The sequence below is a fragment of the Ursus arctos genome, unplaced genomic scaffold (assembly GCF_023065955.2).
Source record: "Ursus arctos isolate Adak ecotype North America unplaced genomic scaffold, UrsArc2.0 scaffold_18, whole genome shotgun sequence".
NCBI lineage: Eukaryota > Metazoa > Chordata > Mammalia > Carnivora > Ursidae > Ursus > Ursus arctos.
In genome coordinates this window covers 3096770-3117239 of record NW_026622852.1, presented here as the reverse complement: position 1 = coordinate 3117239, position 20470 = coordinate 3096770, and the positions used below count along the sequence as shown (strand labels likewise).

The window sequence follows — 20470 nt, the reverse complement described above, 5'->3', positions numbered from 1 at the left end:
CACAGTTAAAGTGAACTGATAAGTATGGAAATAAAGGGATAGACATACAACTAAGCAAATATAAATAAAAACTAATCAGAAAGGGCAATATCAGACTAAGATCAGCTTTAAAATTAAAATCCCTACATAGCAAAAAGAGATACTACATAATATTAAAAGGTATGATTTATGAAACAGGAGAAATAATCATAACCCTGTAGATACCAATCAACACAAAAGTTTAAGAAATAAAGCAAAAACTAATAGTGATTCAAGAGAACCCAGTAAAAAATAAATGATGGCATATTTCCACATATTTTTTAGAATCAGGGAGATCAAGTAGATGAAATATTAATAAGGGCACAGCAATTTGAGGCTCCTGGGTGGCTCAGTCATTAAGCGTCTGCCTTCAGCTCAGGTCATGATCCCAGGGTCCTGGGATTGAGCCCCGCCTCGGGTTCCCTGCTCAGCGGGAAGCCTGCTTCTCCCTCTCCAACTCCCCCTGCTTGTGTTCCCTCTCTCACTGTGTCTCTGTCAAATTAATAAAATCTTTAAAAAAAAAAAAAGGACATAGAAATTTAATAATATATTTGATAAACTTCATTTAATTGGTGTCTTGAATCTCATATTTAGGGAATAGAGAATATTTTGTTACATTCAATTACATATTTAGATACAAATAAGACTTCGATAATTTTTTTCTTTTCAAATTTTTATTTAAATTCTAGCTAGTTAACATATAGTGTAATTTTGGTTTCAGGAGTAGAATTTAGTGATTCATCACTTGTATTTAATGCCCAGTGCTCAATGCAAGTGCCATCCTTAATACCCATCAACCATTTAGCCCATGACCTGCCCACCTCCCCTCCATCAACCCTCAGTTTGTTCTCTGTCATTGAGAGTCTCTTATGGTTTATTTCCCTCTCTCTCTCTCTCTCCTTTACCCCTTCTAATATGTTAATCTATTTTATTTCTTAAGGTATTTATCTTTCACTGACTGACTTATTTCGCTTAGCATAATACACTTTAGCTCCATCCACATGCTTGCAAATGGCAAGATTTCATTCCTTTTGATGGCTGAGTAATATTCTTACATCTATATCTATATATAGATATAGATATATACCACCTCTTCTTTATCCATTCATCAGTCAATAGATATTTGGGCTCTTCCCATAGTTTGGCTATAATTGATAATGCTGCTACAAACATTGGGGTACATGTACCCCTTCGAATCTGTATTTTTGTATCCTTTGGGTAAATACCTAGTAGTGCGATTGCTGGATTGTAAGGTAGTTCTATTTTTAACTTTTTGAGGAAGCTCCATATGTTTTTCACAGTGGCTGCACCAGTTTGCACTCCCACCAACAGTGCAAGAGGGTTCCCATTTCTCTGCATCTTCACCATCACTCGTTTCTTATATTGTTAAAGAAAAATGGAATGCTTCACAAATATGCCTGTCATCTTTGTGCAGGGGTCATGCTGATCTTCTCTGTATCATTCCAGTTTTAGTACATGTGCTATCAAAGTGAGCATTCAAAAAAATTTTGATCATAAATGTCACACTCTGAAAATCATCCAATAAAATAAAAAAATGTAATGGTAAAGCATCATCTGCCTACGATATAATTAATGACTTTCCTATATAGTCTTTGGTTTAAAAGGAAAGCAAAACTAATATTACATTCTATCTGGAAAGAATGAAAAAAAACCCACTTTACACTAATACTTATGGAAAACAGTAAACACTTAAACTTGAACACTAAAACTTATGGGAAACAGCAAAAGCAATATTCACAACAAAAGCTATAACCTTAAATGACTTCATATTTAAAAAGAAAGAATAAATTAAGGAAAGTTTATATTCATCTTAAAAAATGTGAAATAACAAAACCTACCAAAACAGAGTAGGAAAGAGAATTAACTTATGGAATCTGAAAGTAATGGACTAGAAAACAAAACAAAATGAAAATAGTAGAAGAGATGAATAAATACAAAAGCTAGTTCTCTGACAAGCTGAGAAGAGGTAAACATCTTCTAATCCAAATTCAAGGGGGAGGGGAAGAAAGAGAACAGGTGAAAAGCTACAAAGTTATGGATGAGAAAAGAGACATAACCACATCTAGAAAAAAGAACAAATTCTAAGTATATAAGAGAGCACTACATGAAACTCTATGGCAGCAAAATTTTAAATATAAAGAAAATGAGCAATATAAAGAATCCAGATAAATAAAGAAGAATTAGAAAACTTGAGTAGACCAGATAAATACAGAAGAGGTTGAAAGAGTGTAAATATTTTCTATCAAAAATAGCAGCTGATGACATCATGGTTAATTCACAGCCATCTCATTCTCCTTCTTGTTCCTTGTTCTTTTCTTTCTTTGTACCTTACACCAATATTTATCAAGTGCTTAGTACATATCAGTTACTGTTTTAGGCTGTAGGATGCAATATTAAATGAAATAAGGTCCTTGTTCTTGAAGAGCTTACCTTCTACTTTACAGCTCATAGGTAAAGATGGTGGGCTGCCCAATTAATTTTATGACCTCGTAAGTTGTAAAACCTGCTACAAAGAGTATAAAATAACAAATTCATAGACCAATCTCACTAATGAATATAGATATAAAAATAATAATGAAATATGATCAAACGGAATGTACATAGATGTATGGAAAGATATAGTGACTAAAAACATTTGTTCCAGGATTTTAATCATGGCCCCAAATCAGGAAATCTATCAATATAATTCACTGTATTAACTAATTAAAGAAAAAAAAATAAACATACAAATGGTATCTGAAAAAAAGTGCCTGATATAATTCAACAATTCCTAAACTAAAACTCTAATGAAATAGGAATAGAAGGAAAAGTATTAGCTATGTAAAAAGTTAAGATATTGATTCTGTTATTATTTTAAACTGGTTTCTCAAAACACAGAACCTTTTCCCTATGTTTGAAGGAGTTCTATCAAGTTAAAAGTTTTAATCCTAGTTTTAATGTACTATCAGGAAAAATTATGGCCATACCAATCACAAAGCAAATCCAGAATTTAGACATAGTCAAAACCTATGCAACTCTGTGAAATGAAAGGCCAAGAGCCCAATGAGGTTCCTGCAGAGTTTCCAGCCACTTGAGCCTTGCACAGGAGAAGTGCTTAATAAGTATTTGTTCAAGGTGAGTAAATCATTTAACCTCCAAGAGCCCTAGTTTTCTCCTAAAATAGGTAAGCATGCCCTGCCTATTTCATCAAGTTGCTAAAAACAATCTAATCAATAATATATATGAAATTGTTTTGTGAACTAAAATGCCAAACAACTGTAAGTTCTTTCTGTTAAAATAAAAGAGAATTTGCTTAAATGTCAAATGCGTAATGAAGACAAATGCTAAGGGTTTTCAGAGAAGTCTGAATGAGAAGGTCATTCTAGGCATGAATCCTGAAGATTTCTTGAAGAGTATCATATTGAGCTATGTTTACCCTTACCTCCCATGGCCATCACTATCTAATATTACAGTGGCTCTTGTTGTGATTGTTCTGATTACTCTTAGGCTTATCTGGAATTCTACTCATTCAGTTGATAAATATTTACTGAACACTTTCTATGTACTAGACATTGTGTTAGGCAAAAGTGGTGGGGCTAGTCTCTTTCCTCAAAGAGCTAATAATATGCAGTGTGAATTACTCAAACTTCAAATATTTGTAGACTAACATCATTATTTTACCAGATCAGTCATCTTTATTTTGTTTATTCAGTACTTTTTCTTTAAACGGATTCAATTTTAAATTTGCATCTTATGTTCGCTTTGACTTAAGCAATAATATTCCTGAAATTGGTGATTTTTATATGCCAGCTTTGCATTTTTTTTTCAAATACACATTAAAGATTGCACACACACACACACAAATTTTAGGTTTGTCTGTGTACCAGCAAAATGATCTCCCAAACCACAAGTAGTACATGTATCTCGTTTTTGGAAAGAGAAGGAATGCAGACTAGTAAGTAGTGAATTAAGATGCACACACTGTGCATTAGGGTTAGTTTAATGTTGAGGGAGAGCTTGCGCCAGAACCAAGTTTTTGTGGATAAGAGGAGAGGGTTGCACTTTCTTTCCTGCATCCCCTCATTTGGAAAAGTCACTGCTGTCAAAGCATGAAGGAAGATGTGAGCCCCCACCACATACCAGAAGCAAGAATTTGTTGGTTGGCAGGGAAGGCAGGTCTGTGGTTGTAGGACATAAGGCATCAAAACAAACCACTGATCAAATCGAGTGTGTTGGAAGCCTGATGCTCAGAACTGGTGAGTGATCTTTCAGAAGGGTGTGGCTAGAAACTCGCTGACCTTTAGCCCACAAGCAGGATCTCTGGAGTACATGTAACTATTGATGATTGCCTGTCGGAAGCGGGGGCTATCACTGATTGGTTGACTTTCAGTAGCAGGGTCCTGGTGAAGAAGCATAAATGCTCATTTGGCAGGGGTTCATATCAGTGCTGGGTGTGATAAAAAAAATATTCTATGTTTTCTTAGGATAAGAAAGTTCTATTCCTGCAAACAAAGAGAAGAGATAAATAGCAAAATGATCCCAAGATGAACAAAAAATCGATCTAACCAAATAGCTTCAAAAGTGTACCTATTGAAGAATTATTTTATATATTTATTATTTATTTATTTATTATTTATTTATTTGTGAAATAGTAAGATCTGTTAGAGCACAGATGTCAATTTATTCAAAACTACAACACAGCTTAGGAAGAAAATTACCTGATGGACGATAAATAAATATATTCTGCTGCCTGTTCTGGAGCCCACCATACAGAGTTCCCATTTGAGATTAACTTCCATCAAAGTGTGCCCTTGTGATTTAATGTAATGTCTTATTACTTATGGGCCATCTTAATTTTAGCTAGCCATAGGAGGTAACTGCCTGTTTCGGAGGTGCTCCTCAGAATTCCCAAACTGAATTTTACATATGCCACATAGACCTTATTTTAACTTTTCTTATCCAAAATATCCCCTCTAAATTTAGAGAAATGTTGACTATTCCTTTATTTTCATGACATAGTAACCAACAGACAAATGTATGCATGTATAGTGCACATGTGGACTCAGGAATCCTTGGGTATACAGATGACTTATTTGCTCATGCAAAGCCTATTTTTACCAATATCTCAATTATGGAAATTATGCTGTTTGACCTCCTTCTCTTCTTTCTTCCCACCTTTGAACTCCATGGATTAGATTCAGGAAAAACATACATGATTAAAAAATATATATGCAATATGATTTCATTTATATATATTTATAGGCACACACATACACACACACATACACACACAAATGCACTTCCACTAACTCTTGTGCCTGTGTGTGTACTTCTACTAACTGTCCTAAATATTGGGTAATTCTTTTTTTTTAAATCTATTTGAAATTTGGTTTGTAAAGAGGTTCCAGAATTTAGTGTCATAGGACAAGATTCATAAATAATTACAGCATAAAAATAAAATATAAGCTTCTCATATTCTGTAAAATGTAGTAAGATATTATACTGCAAAATTATCATTTATGCCATGTGAGTACAGAGTTCATTATTCTAATGAATCCTAACAGACAAAGTTTTAAAATATTAGAAAACATGAACAGACATTTCTCCAAAAGAAGATGTGTAGATGGCCAATAGATACATGAAAACATACTCAACATCACTCATTATCAGGAAATACAAATCAAAACTACAATGAGCTATCACCCCACACCTGTCAGAATCACTAAAATCAGAAACACAAGAAACAATAGATGTTGGTGATGCGGAGAAAAAGGAACTCTCGTGCACTATTGGTGGGAATGCAAACTGGTGCAACCACTGTGGAAAACAATATGGAAGTCCCTCAAAAAGTTAAAAATAGAACTACCCTACAATCCAGCAATCACACTACTAGTTATTTACCCAAAGGATACAAAAGTACAGATTCGAAGGGGTACATGTACCCCAATGTTTATAGCAGCATTATCGATAATAGCCAAATTATGGAAAGAGCCCAAATGTCCACTGACTGATGAATGGATTAAGAAATATACCATATGATTTCACTCATATGTGGAATTTAAGAAATAAACAAAAAATAACCAAAGGACAGAAAAGAGAGAGAGAAAGACTCTTAACTATAGACAACAAACTGATGGTTACCAGAGGGGATGTGGGTGGGAGGAGGCGTGAAATAGGTAAAGAGGATTAAAGAGTAAACTTTTCATGATGAGCACTGAGTAATGTATAGAAGTGTTGAATCACTGGGTCACCTGGGTGGCTCAGTAGGTTGAGCATCCAATTCGTGGTTTTGGCTCAGGACATGATCTCAGGGTCCTGGGATCCAGCCCCATGTTGGGCTTCACACTTGGTAGGGAGTCTGGTTGAGATTCTCTTTCTCTTCCCTCTCCCTCTGCATCTCCCCCTGCACGTGCTTTTTTCCACTTTCAAATAAATAAATCTTTATTTTTATTAAAGATTTTATTTATTTATTGGACAGAGAGAGACACAGTGAGAAAGGGAACACCAGCAGGGGGAGTGGGAGAGGGAGAAGCAGGCTTCCCGCGGAGCAAGGAGCCAGAGGCAGGGCTCGATCCCAGGACACTGGGATCATGACCTGAGCCGAAGGCAGACGCTTAATGACTGAGCCACCCAGGTGCCCCATAAATAAATCTTAAAAAAAAAAAAAAGAATTATTGAATATTGTACACCTGAAACTATTATAACACCATATATTAACTATACTGGAATTAAAATTTAAAAACTCAATAAAAAATAAAATATTAAGATATATTGGGACTGCTCAGTTGCAAATCCAAAAACATCTTCTTGGATTATGACACTGTTATTATTTTTCATGTAGACTTCTACTGTGCTTTTTCTCTTCATTTTTTTGAAAAAATACTTAATGTAGTTAATTAATATTCTCTAGGTCTATATATATAAAGATATATGATTCACCATGGCTGCTAGGGAATCTGGCTCTTTCTATTATATTATTAATAAAAAGATACTAATGATGATAACAATAACACTAACTTACTTTCTTATCTATTCTTTCATTCATATTTATGAATTTATGAGTTTTATAAACTGAAACTTGCTGGGTTCCTACTAGGTGCCAATATTCTGCAACATGCTTTAGAAGATACAAACAGGAATAGTTTGCAATCTTGTAAGAGGTTTATATTATTAATCACAGAATTCTGTGAATTTATAACGTGAACATGAGCTGTGAATGTAGATGAAGTGGTCTTGACATGACCACTTATAACCAGGGTGGGTTATCTAATTTATGCAGCTCTAAAATGAGGGCAGTGGCAATAATACCCTCATAGAGACCTTGTGGAGAGTCACTGAAATTATGTGAGCATTATGCCTAGTACAGTGTCCAGAACATTGTAAATGAATACTTAATTTTAAAAGTTATCTTTAAAACATTTTAAAACTTGAGTGCGTGTATATGTATGTTATATACATACAAAGAGCAGGAATGGTTATTTCCTATTATACAGAGAGATATTTTTAAAGCAAATGACTTATCCAGGGTCACACAGCAAGTCATTGGTAAGTCAGTATCAGAAGTATGTTCAAGAGAACCCATGTCCAAAGATGGCCACCATCAGTCATCTTGAGTTTTTCCTTACCTCAGAATAATGGCTTTCAACAACTGAAGTCCTCAGGGTAGGGATGACATGACCACTCTGAGAAAGCAAAGGACGTGTTTCATAGTTTTAACCCATGTGTTTACATCCAACCCAGTGAAGGATGGGATCTGGCTTGCAAATTCTGACCCTGAATTAGAATCAAACACTGTGTGAGTGGAAGGGCTTGCTTTTGCTTTTCTACTTCCAGTCTTAATTCTGATCTCAGTCTTCACTTCCAGCACTGGACAAAAGAAAATAGCCCTTGCTGTAAAATGCCCTCCTGAATGGGTCTGTGAATTATGTTCTTTGAGATCCTCATTAGCTTTTCTTCCACGTTACAAATTACAGTTGGCAAATCCGCCGGGGGGCGGGGGGGGGGGTAATGATTACACTTAAAAACCAAAATTTAAGGATTGAGAATGGAAAAGAAATTTATCTCATTTAGTATTCCAATGCAGCACTTCTGCTACTTTGTTTAGGTAGTCACTTTGGAGAGAGAAGGGTGGAGAAGGTGTATGGTGTGTCTTTTCCAGCTGACCTTCTGAAGTACTGTGGAGAAAGAAACTAACAACGAAGAAGAATATATAACAATAAGGGTTTCCATGGCTTACTTTCCCCACCAGTCTGCATGCCCTCCAAGGATGGGTTCCATCTTTATGATCCACCTTGCATTGTGCCTGGCACAAAGAAAGATGGCCAAGTACAGAAGAAAAAATATTTTATTTGGAGTCATCCAGATAGCCATTCAATTCTGGTCCTGGTTCCTTGCAAAATTATACTATGTTAAATCAATTATGTCAATCGTTTGAGCCCCAGTCTCTTAATTTGTGAAGCAGGAATAATGGTATCTTCTTTGTAGAGGTGCTTTGCAGATTAGAAGTGGCAAATGCAAAATGCCTATCATATAGTAGAAATCTAATAAATAATTTTTATTATTGTAGCAGGTGCCTAATCAATGTTTGTTGAATAAGAAAGATTATAAATTATTTTGATAATGCTTATTATGAGCCTCAGAACTCCATTCCTATTAAAAGACATGCATCATCATTTTTTTCTCTTCATTTCAGAATTACTTTTTCCCTATGTAGAATTATAGAATACTGGGAGAGGATGGGTTTTGTTTATTTGAGGTACAAAGAAAACCCTTATTTATAAAAATCCTTTTAAGTGAGTGAGCTAACATCTTCTCACTATGTATTATACACAGTATATATACAATATATAGTATGGTCAAAACTATGAATACTATATATATGCACATATATAATATAGCATATAATATAACCAAATGCTCACTAGATAGGAAGAAAAGTATAAAAATACCCCCTCATGGTCCTTTTGCAAGAGCGCTGTTTTAATAGCCATGTGCAGAGGACGGACAGCAGCAGGCTCGCCAAACAGCCACCATATGGTCAGCTGGAGGAGGAAAAAATCTCCAGGTAGGAGGGCAAAACTGTTCCAAGGACATAATGAAGCAGAGTTTCCAAGCTCATGGCTAAAAAGACCCAGGATACTTAGGGAAGGCAGGTGATGAAGGCCAAGCCTCTACTACAGCAGTCAATAGACCATGGGGAAAGACTTATGTATTCATTTTTTGTTACTGTTGCTATTTTAAAGCAAAGTGGTTGATATTGTCATTATTTTTAAACAAGATCTTGTTCTGCAATGAATAGGGGAAAGGGTTTGTAAAGTTAATGAAATACTAGAGGACACACTGGCTGGGATTTAAAGTGGGGCTATGTTGTCATCTATAATACATAATTTGGGGGAGCCTAGGTGGCATCTGCCTTCAGCTTGGGTCATGATCCCAGAGTCCCTGCTCAGTGGGGAGTCTGCATCTCCCTCTCCCTTTGCTCCTCCAACATATACTCATTCTCTCTCTCTCTCAAATAAATAAATAAAATCTTGAAAAAAAAAAACCCACACAGATAGTTTGTTAGTTCTGTCTCTCACCTGAGAGTGCAAATCCAAGAGGCAGACACCATCATGCAGGTGTTGTAGAACAACTGTCTGTTTGGAATCACATTTACCCAGTTTGGTTCAAATCTATTTCCTAACTGGGTACCCTTGGAGATAAATATCCTGTTTTATTTTATACATGCATATGTATGAGTGAGTTGTGGTGAAGATTAAATGCAGTATCAAGTACTTAGTAAATGAAAGCTATTATTCTTTATTCAAAATGGCACTCCACACACACACACACACACACACACACACACACACACACACACCACACAGCTCTGACAACGAGAGGCTATTAGTTGGGTTAGCTTGACTCCTGTCCTTGGGTTGACTTCCTCTTAGAGGACTCTCACTTCTATCCTATAAATAAACCACATAGTGTTTCCCAGCACTCTACCAGTCTTTTCCATATTTCTTCCCTCATGCCCCATCTAATACCAAAATATAAAATTAAACACAAGTCACGGATTGAGGGGAGAAAAAATCCTTGTTATTTACCCACATATGCAAACAGCAATTTTTCTGTAATTTTCACCAAAATGAACAACTCCCATCTACTAAATATCAGCAAGTGAGCTTACCAATGGCATGAAGATTTATGTCAAGAACTGTGAAGATTTAAAATTAAATATCACACACCCATATTTCTAGTCTTTCAGCCGTGTTAGCTTTCAGCCTTCTTCCATGTTTCTCAGTGCTTGCTCTCTTTCCCTTCTCATCTTCTGCAATCTGCTTTCTACGCATCTTCCATCACATTCTGTCCCTCTACGTTTCTAAGATTTGGTAATTCCAACCTCTATCATCACTCTCAATCCTAACAATAAAAACTAGTTCTTGGAGATGCTGTCTCCATACTACCCTACTTACCTGGTTAACAAATTTATACCTCACTAATGATTCTTTATATTAAATGTTCTTATGACTAGTATGGATTCTGGCTCCTACTTGGGCCCTGTTGAGACAGGCACTAACCTTTATTGAGTATCTTCTATGTGTTAACTATTGTGCCAATTCTTTACTTATTTCAGGTTTCTTAGATAAGTGAGAGATTATGTGTTTCAGATATGTTTAGCAGCAAAGAATTAAGTCTTTTCCTTATTCTCATCCATAGAAGGCCCTCAAGACTAGAAGGTTAATCACTACCCTCATCCATCCATTTCCAAAAGAACTCTGTATGTAGAGGACTCTTACTCAATCATATAGAGAATAAAATTACCAGCTACTGTATCCTGGACCAGTACTGTCCAGTAGAATTTTCTGCAATGGTGGAAATGTTCTATATCTGTGTTGTCCAATATGGTAGCCAGACATGGTTATTGAATGCTTGAACTGTGTAACTGGCATGACTAGTTACTAATCACTAAGAACTGGATTTTTAATTTTAATTCATTTCAACTTAAATACCCATATGTGGCCAATAATACCATATTCCTGCAGAGTTAGATTTTTCAGGGCAGGAACAAACTTGGGTGTGGTGAAAGAAGCACCTCTTGGCTTTCTGGATGTACAATTTCACAGCCAACATAAATGCCAATTTGGATTGTTAAATTGTGTGCCTAGGTGACTTGTCAATGAGCTTTTATGTGTGAGAAGACTGTCAAAAACAGATCATTCATGCTGGGGCTCACCTCCACAGGTGCCAGGGAGTGTCTTGCCTTGGGGAAGAAAGAAAATCTATACTCCATGATTAGCGTGTGATTATATTTTACAGACAGGCATCAATGCCTGGTGATTTTGATGCACTTGGCTTTTCTCTTGTGAGATTTATTTAAGGAAGCATAAGCATGGCTTACAGCCTTAGGGAATGATAACATAAAAATAGGAAAGCATAAAAGGAAGTAAAAGAAAACCTGCTTCATTTGTAAAAAGGCTTGCTCCCCTTTCAGTACCTCCAAATTCTACACCTGCACTTCTAACAAATCCCTTCTCTAACTCAACTCTTACAGAATGTCTCTCATTATTCACCTACCAAGAAAGCCCTCTCCAAAATCTCCCAACCCCCAGCTTTTAGGAGAAGAAACTAAAAAGAAAGGCAAGAGAAAATCAATGTTGACTAGGAGGTGGGGCGTTAGAATGAGTTTCATTGTATTTGTAAGGCTTTCTTTCTTAAAAAAATGAATCAAGTAAATATAAACAAAAGTTTAACTTCTATGTGATGGGTAATGTTTGGTCTTGTTCTTCTTACTTTCCACAATTTATTTAAAAAAAAAACAGTTTTAAAATGAAAGGAAAAGCAATGATAAAAAAAAAAATTCCAGACAGTATACTCCTCCACATTTTTATGTTAGTACTTTCAACTATTATTCTGGAACAGATGGATCTTTATAGTGTCCATGTTGTTAAGTTAATGCTGTCTACGAACTACTTAGGCTTAGCTTTCTTACAAGTTCATTTGGTATTTATTTGGAAATGTCCCTGAACAGGACTGTTTCCATTAAATAGCCATAGGATGGGAGGAGGCACTTAGGCCATATTGCAAAATTGCCCTCGGTTTAACCCTCAGCAATACATGTGTACATTTCCTTATGTAAGTTTGCATAGTACTTTATAGACTGTTAAAAGTAAGACATTTCACTAAAGTGCATTTAAATCAAGGATAGTGAATAGGTTAAAAGTTCACAACTAAGAACAAAAGAACCAGAACTCTGTAACAAAACTCTGCTCAAACCTAAGCATTTAAAGGCATTTGCTTTCTCAGGTTGGTTTCAGCTTCAAATATTCTCCGTATGGGTCCCTGAGTTCGTTTATATTTATCAGATTATGCATGCCAATTTTGGTTTGGAAATGATGGTCTTTGATACATAAATATCAAATAAAGCATGTCTACTCTTTTCTGAGTAGTTCTGTTCTTATAGCTGTAGCCTTCTGGATGTTGGACTAGTTCCAAAGGTAAGAAGAGTAAAGGCTCTTTTCCAAGAACATCTCAAAGCCTAAGTTGAAACATGTTACTCGTAGTAATAACTTTTTCTGCCTGTCTCCTGTTTTGCTGGCATTTGCTATGTCACCTATACTATGAAGGCCACACTGGAAGCACTAGAATTGTGTTTCAAATAGAGGAATCATTTTAACCTTCTTTCAAAGTTCTCGTATAAAAATGTAGAAAGGCTCTCACAGGTGTTGACTGGTAATGATACTGTTACAAAAATCCTGGAAGTAAATAGCAAGACTAGTAGATCCTGATGCAGAATCAACAAAACAAAACAAAAACTGTAAAATCACTACTATTCCTACATAGATTCTTTACAGAAATAGCAGGGGAATATTATATTTTTTATAAAATACTCCCATGTGCTTGCTTCTCATGATAAATTTTTTTAAAGATTTTTAAAAAGATTTTATTTATTTATTTGAGAGATGAGAGATCACAAGCAGGCAGGAGGGGCAGAGGGTGAGGGAGAAGCAGACTGTCCCCCCACACCCCCTGCTGAGCAGGGAGCCCTATGGGGCTCGATCCCAGGACCCTGGGATCAGGACCTGAGCCAAAGGCAGGTGCTTAACCGACTGAGCCACCCAGGTGCCCCTGTGTTAAACTTGTTTCATTGGAAAATTTTCTGTACTATGTCTCCAAGCAGATGATGTGCTAGTCTTTTAGCAAGTCATTTATTTAGGGAGGTCCTCGTATAGATTTTATTAACAACATGAAGATTTTGAGTTTTTTTTGTTTTGTTTTGTTTTGTTTTCTGTTTGTTTTTGTTTCTTAAGATTTTATTTATTTACTTGTCAGAGAGAGAGAGAGAGAGTACACAAGCAGGGGAAGCTGCAGGCAGAGGGAGAAGCAGGCTCCCTGCTGAGCAAGAAGCCTCATGTGGGACTTAATCCAGGACCTTGGGACCATGACTTGAGCTGAAGGCAGTCACTTAACCAACTGAGCCACCCAGGTGTCCCAATTTTGAGTTTTTAAAATATTAATTTAATATATGCATTTATGTACATATAACTGTGTTTTTGCATTCAGTACTGGAAATCTTTTTAATTATTTTTGCACATCCTATTATGGCTATTACCTTCTCTATTATCCTTATTTCATTAAATAACTATGATCTGCAGTATTTCTTGTCCTCAACATACCTGAGTGATAAAATTTCTTACTATTAAAAATAGTGACTCACTGTGGTGATGATTGGGGGCCACAGGTTAAGTGATAGGACAAATATAATTGGGGGGCTGCCCTTTCCCACTCCAGTAGTTAGGAATGTCTTTTTATAAGTAATGAGTAATGTTATCATTGTTAGACCATTTTAAATATTAAAGTTTCTTCTTGTCCTAAATTATTGCAATTTAGTATTTTGAAAAACCAAAGCTTTTACAATGATTGTTCCCAACATTTTGTAAAAAGATTTAGGAGGAATAAGAACTGTGCCAGTTGGTGATCAGTTTCTTAAGCTGTGAATGTTGCATTGATTCATCTCTGCTATTATGAGCTGATTGTTTTTAGCAAAGGCATAAATCAAATGGCCTTAGTCAAATCATGTATCTTCTTTGGGTCTATGCTGAGTTTCCTTATTTATAAGAGGATTTAGGCAAGATAAGATTTTCCCAAAGTTTCCATGGAATGCTAACCACATGAAATGGATTTAACAATAATGTTCTCCATAGTCAAATATATTTAAGAAATATATACATTAAATTCTCCCTCCAGTTATTCATATTAAACATTGACATATGAAAAAGTCATTAGTTTGACCCCATAGTTCCTTTTTAAAAATGTATTGTCTAGTAGTAATGACATATAGTAAAAAAAAAAAAAAAAAAAAAAAGACTCAGTGTGATAATTGGCATTGTAACATTTATGATACAGTAGAAGAAAGTTTTAGCAAACCATCAAGAAATAAAGAAAAGTCACAAATAAATAATCCTAGCACTGAAGAAAAGAGCTGTGGTTACAACAAAGATGATAGAAAGAGAACACTATAAACAAATTAATTCCAAAAAACTTGACAGCTAAAAAAAGAACTTTCTAAAATTTTCTGAAATTACTTTCTAGAAATACTATAAAACATTACTCAAGAAAAAAATTCTACAAATCAATTACCATTATTAAGATTGAAATCAGTAACTGAAAATTCTACTCCAAACCATTCTTGGACCAGTTGATTACACATTCTTCTCCTAAAAATTTCTTCTGAAAATTTTAGTAATGCTTTACTAACCCTTCCTTCAACAGAAAAATCTCAATTCTATAAAATTTTATTACATATAGAAAAATAGGGAAAGTTATTTGACTTGTATAACTTTGATAACAAAACTAGACAAATACGGTGAAAGAAAAATAAAATTAAAACACAAAATTAAACAAAAAAACTAGAGACCAATCTCAACTATAAATAAAAAAAGTAATTAAAAAATTAACAAAGAGGGATGCCTGGGTGGCTCACCTGCCTTCAGCTCAGGTCATGATCCCAGGACCCTGGGATCCAGCCCCGCATTGGGGCTCCTTGCTCAGCAGGGAGCCTTCTTCTCCCCCTGCCTGCTGCTTCCACCTACTTGTGCTCTCTTTCTCTCTGACAAAGAAATAAATAAAATCTTTTAAAAAAATTAACAAAGAGAATTTAGCATTATACTAAATGCTACATTTCCAGATATAGATTTTTCCTAATTATAAAATTTAATACAACTTCAAAAAATAAATTAATAGAAATTAAAAGAAATTTTTCAAATAATTATCATAATAAATAAGTAAATGACATTCAATACAATTCAACATCTATATTTAATTAAAAGAAACTCTAAGGAAACTAAAACTAGAAGAGAATATCTTTAACCAGATAAAACTAAATACCGTATACTCAATGCCAAAATTCTAGACACAGTCCCAATATGAGGGTGTTCACTACTAATGATTTTACTCAATATTGTACAGGAAATACTGGACAATTTAGTAAGATAAATTAAAGAAGTAGGAGGTATGAGAATTAGAAAGGAGGCAAGTGTTGTTTATATTCACATGACCCTAAACTAACGTGGAAGAACAAAAGATCAAAAACAAACAAAAAAAAGATAATTTTGAGAAACAACGTTGGGGATTGGGGAGACTTTGTGCCAGATATTAAGGCATATTTTAAAGCTCTAGTAATAAAGCAAGTATGGTTTTGAAGCATGAATGTAGAATGAACTAGTGGAATTGGGTAACAGCTCTGATCACAGGGTAGTAGATGGTGTGAAATTGATAATCTACATGAAAAAATAAGAGGTAAAAGTCTATTCCACACCATCGACACATTTAAGTTCCAGGTGGATTAAAAATCTAAATATGAAAAGACTAGCATTTAAGCTTTTAAAAGAAAATATAAGAAAACATTGTTTTCTGATCCAGTTTAGAGAGAAAAGTTCTTAAGTCATTAAAACACAACTGTGATGTAAAAAAAAAAAAAAAAGACTGCCAATGTTGACGACATCAGAATTTCTCCTCAAAGTCTCTATCATATTCAAAGACAAGGAACAGACCAAAAGGAGATACTTACAATTCTTGTAATTGATAAAAACAACTATTCAGATTTAGGAACTCTTATTAATTAACTATAAAAACATCAAACAACCTGATAGAAAAGAAGGAAAATGAAGATATAAATGAGGACTTCACAGAAGACATCAGAATTGATAATAAACTCATGAAAAGGTGCTCAGTCTTACTACTAAATGAGAAAATGTTGGTTGATACACCAAAATGAGATGCATACCATGTCACATCGATCATGCCCGCAAAGCTTGAAAGGTTGCTAATGCCAGGAATTGATGAGGATGTGGAGGAATACAACATTGTGGAAAGCAATTTATCATTATCAAATAATTGCTTTAGCCCAGTAATGCTAGGTCATATATGTTTACAAGGAGACATACCAAAAAAAAAATTAATTATAACATTGTTGTCAATAGCAAAAACCCAAAACAACTTAAGTGTCCATCTAAAAAAAAGAAAAAGATGACTACAGTATATTCATATAGTAGAAAGTTACCCAAGAATTAAAATGAATGAATCATAGCTATAATATCAAAACATAATGTGGAGCAAAAGAAACAAGTTGCAGAAGGACATATATGGTATGATATTATTCGTGTACAGCATGAAATTTGCAAAATAATGTATTATTTAGATACATACATGCTATATTCTAAAATCGTCGTCTATGGGAAAGATAGAAACTTCCAAATATTAATTATTTTTGGAATGGAGGGAGGTGACTGGGATGAGGGAGGAGCATACAGGTAGATTCAACTGTATCTGTGATGTTTTAAAGCTTAAAAGTATCTCAAGCAAATACGACATTTTAAAATTTGATCAGGTTAAGTGGTTGAGTATGTGGGTGTTTGATATGCTATTCTTTATAATTCTTTGAATATTTTTAAATTTTTTTTAAAGAGTTACTTATTTTAGAGAGAGAGCGAGCGTGAGCAGGGGGAGGGGCAGAGGGAGAGAAGCAGACTCCCCAGTGAACGCAGAGCCCAACACAGGTTGATCCCACAACCCTAAGATCAGAGATCATGACTGGACCCAAGTGGAATCAAGAGTTGGACACCCAATAAACTGAGTCACCCAGGCGCCCCTGTTTTTTAATATCTTATTATCAAAATGTTTTGGTAAGAAACAAGGGTGCAGTGAGCTTGGGGAGCACAGATATAACAAAAATAAATCAATACAATAAAATAAATCAATAATGTATGACTGTTCTAGATTGTAATGATTTGCATGGACCTCAAGGCTTAGGAATCACTACATTAACTTCACCCCAGCTTTACCTAGACCCTCTTCTTAAAACACTTCCTTTTATTGCCACAGCACCATCTTGGACTCCCAACCTGGCTTGCTTATGGGATGCTTCCTTTGTTTCCCTCTTCAACCCTATAGGAACACCCTTTTACAAAGCTTTCAGACTCCAGGAGCTGATGCTTCATCCAGGCGCTGAGTACTGAATCATTTCCCTTGGCAGACCCAGTCCACCCTGTCTACCCAGATTCTTCCCTGAATATGGATAAACTGTGGTATAGTCATACTATGAACTATTTCAAATGAATGAACTATTTATTGTCATATTTCTCAACATAAATAGATCAAAACACAATGGGAAGAAAAGAAACAAGTGCCCTTCCCCCGACCTATTTGTATTGCCCTCCTGGGGTCTGGACACTGCCCATGGCCTGGCCTCGGCTAGATGGGCACTGCCATTCCATAGCTATAACAGTTGAAGAGTCTGAAACATGGAAAAAGCTTCTACTTTAATGTTTATTGAAAAAACATAAGTAGAATACAAAATTATACCACTACTAGAGTTTTACACTGTAAAAATTACATATAAGGACCAGGGCTGGATGGGAATAGAGAGAAATGAAAATAGATTTTTTTAAAAATGTTTCAAGATTGTGGGTAATTTTCTTTCCCTTTTTTTTTTTTTGGCATTCCATAGATATTGTTACGTGTTTGTGTAACAAGTTATTTTAAATGTTGAAAAATGTAGGTTGTAGGGCAGATAGAATCAATCTGTAATCTTTCTAGTAATGAACAGAGTATTCTCAGAGTTGATAATGGACTTCAATTCCACTCTCAGAACCACAGTTTATCTGCAATTCCAGGACAGCAATTCCCTACCGGTCACATGCTCTGGGATAAGAATGACAGAGCACTGCTGTATAATACAGCTGTCTGAAATTTTAATTACAGCTTGCTTTTCAAAGACTTTTACAGATTAATTACTTCATTTGCATTATAAGAATGGTGAACAAAGGTTACAAGTATTTCAAAGGCAGTTAGTGGAGTTGGTATGAACAAACTGCTTGCCCAAAGCTACTGGAATGTTAAGATCACACTTGATGGAATGACCATAGACCAGCAAATGCTGCACTGGAAAGGTAAAGAAGGACTTCTGGGGGCAGAAGTGTAATGTCTGGTCCAAACGACTGCCTTTGGTGGTCCCAAGTCCTGCTTCCAGACACTGGGTAATCTTGAGCATGATGTTTGGCCCATCTAAGCTTCGGGTTTCTCTTTAGTGTAACAAGGATGATGGTGTCCACCAGCAGAATGAATGTGGGCATGATTTGAGGCAGTGGATATAAAATGGCTAGCTAAGGATCTGGCCCATAGCTGATGCTCAGTACATAGCAGCTTTTATTTTTCACTCAGCTCTTTTTTCCCTCAGCTCTATTTCCAGATGGCACTTAACTAAGTTATATAGGTGTACCGTTTCTGAGCAAGCCTATACATAGAGTAGCAATTTAATGTGAAATGTAATTGTCAAGGATATTGTAGGTCTGGTGAATGCTATTATTTGAAAAGTAACCACAACTCTGGATTTAAAATACAGTCCAACTCCCCTTTCCACAGATTTCTCTACCCAAGACAAATCCATAGATGCATATTCACATAATATAGAGCTGAACAACATGCAGTTCTCAGCATGCAGATCCCATGCAATGTTGCCAGTGATAATATTTCAGTGCCCCAAAGGGTTGGGTTGGTAGATCATTCTTAAGCTGGCAGTTTGCTTAGTGTTCTTATCAACCACAAACAAAGAAAAGCAAAGCAAAACAAAATAAAACAAAAATTTAAGGAAAGGAAAGAGGAACCTATTGCAATAGAATATAAGTCCAGTCCATTGTAACAGAGCAGAATCTATAGGTCTGTGATATAAGATCGCAGGAATATGGGCTGACAACCAGAAGAAACCTCCTGTTGCCCCTGCCACAAACATCCAGAGAACCACTGGCTTATTTCCCTCATTTTCTTTTTTCTAGAGTCCGTGTATGTTTACCCACAAGTGCTGCTCAGTGATCAAGGAAGGAGAGAGAAGGGGTGGAAGAAGGATGGACCAATCATGCTGATTAGAGATTAGGAAAAAACTCTGAAAGCAGCTGTTTTCACAGATGCATCTCCCATAAAATCCCAGAAAGGCTGCACCTTGTTTTTGGGAATATTCCAAACCATTTCCTATTAGCATAGTCCTGTTGGGATACCAATCATCTAAAGATTCCTTATAAGAAAGCTCTCATCCTCATCCCAGGTGCTCAATTTTCCTGTTTCTGTCTGAACTTTGCTCATTTTTACTTTAAAAAAATATGACAGATTTCACACTAAAGGTTTTATCTTCCTCCAGGGTATTTTTCCTCCATTTACTTGAGGAACCATGCCCAGAAAATATTTTGAGAATGAAATTACACCAAGAATGAAATAACTTACAGAGCCTCAACCTTTTGGGGCATGACTTCATATCACTTATTTTAAATAACTGCTGCTTTCTGGGACTGCTATAGATATTTGTCCTGTTGAGTCATTGTAGGACATCTGAAAAGTGTTTTACCAGCAGCTTGCAGAACAAAGACAAGTGATGGAGAAAGGCCTGGAGGATACATGGCAGCGTCTGTATGGAGGCCCCAGCTTCCCTGATTTCTCAGGCATAGTTAGGAAGTCACTTTACACCCTCCCTATCACCCACTAAGGTTTCTTGCCTGGGAAGCAGGGATAATAATATTTTTTCCAACTTACCTCTCATGGTTGTCATAAAAATAAAATAAAAAATGTGCATAATGGTGTTTTGAGAAAAATTTAACTGTACATGTAAGTCATTACTATTATTATTATTTTATTATTATTTTTTTCTTCAAGTTCCATTTGGGATTTACCCTCTTAGAATTAAGTTATAGTTTTCCACAACCATCATCTCCCAACTACTTTTGCAAAAACAAACTCATTTAGAGAGTGTCATGGGCTGAATTTTGTCTCCCCCTCCCCAAATTCATATGTTGAGGCCCTAACCCCCAATGTGATTGCATTTAAAGATAAAGCCTTTAAGGAGGTCATTAAAAGAGTCACAAGAGTAGGGCCGTGATCCTATAGGACTGGTGTCCTTACAAGAAGAAGAGACACTAGAGCTCTG

At 35.6% G+C, this 20470-nt stretch overlaps 1 non-coding gene across 1 annotated transcript; it reads right to left on the bottom strand.

Moving 5' to 3' along the window:
- Nucleotides 1-1408: 1408 nt before the first annotated feature.
- On the bottom strand, nt 1409-1515 carry LOC113260671 (U6 spliceosomal RNA). Its single transcript, XR_003318051.1, has one exon. It is a non-coding gene; the product is annotated as a U6 spliceosomal RNA (small nuclear RNA).
- Between the last annotated feature and the right edge of the window lie 18955 nt (nt 1516-20470).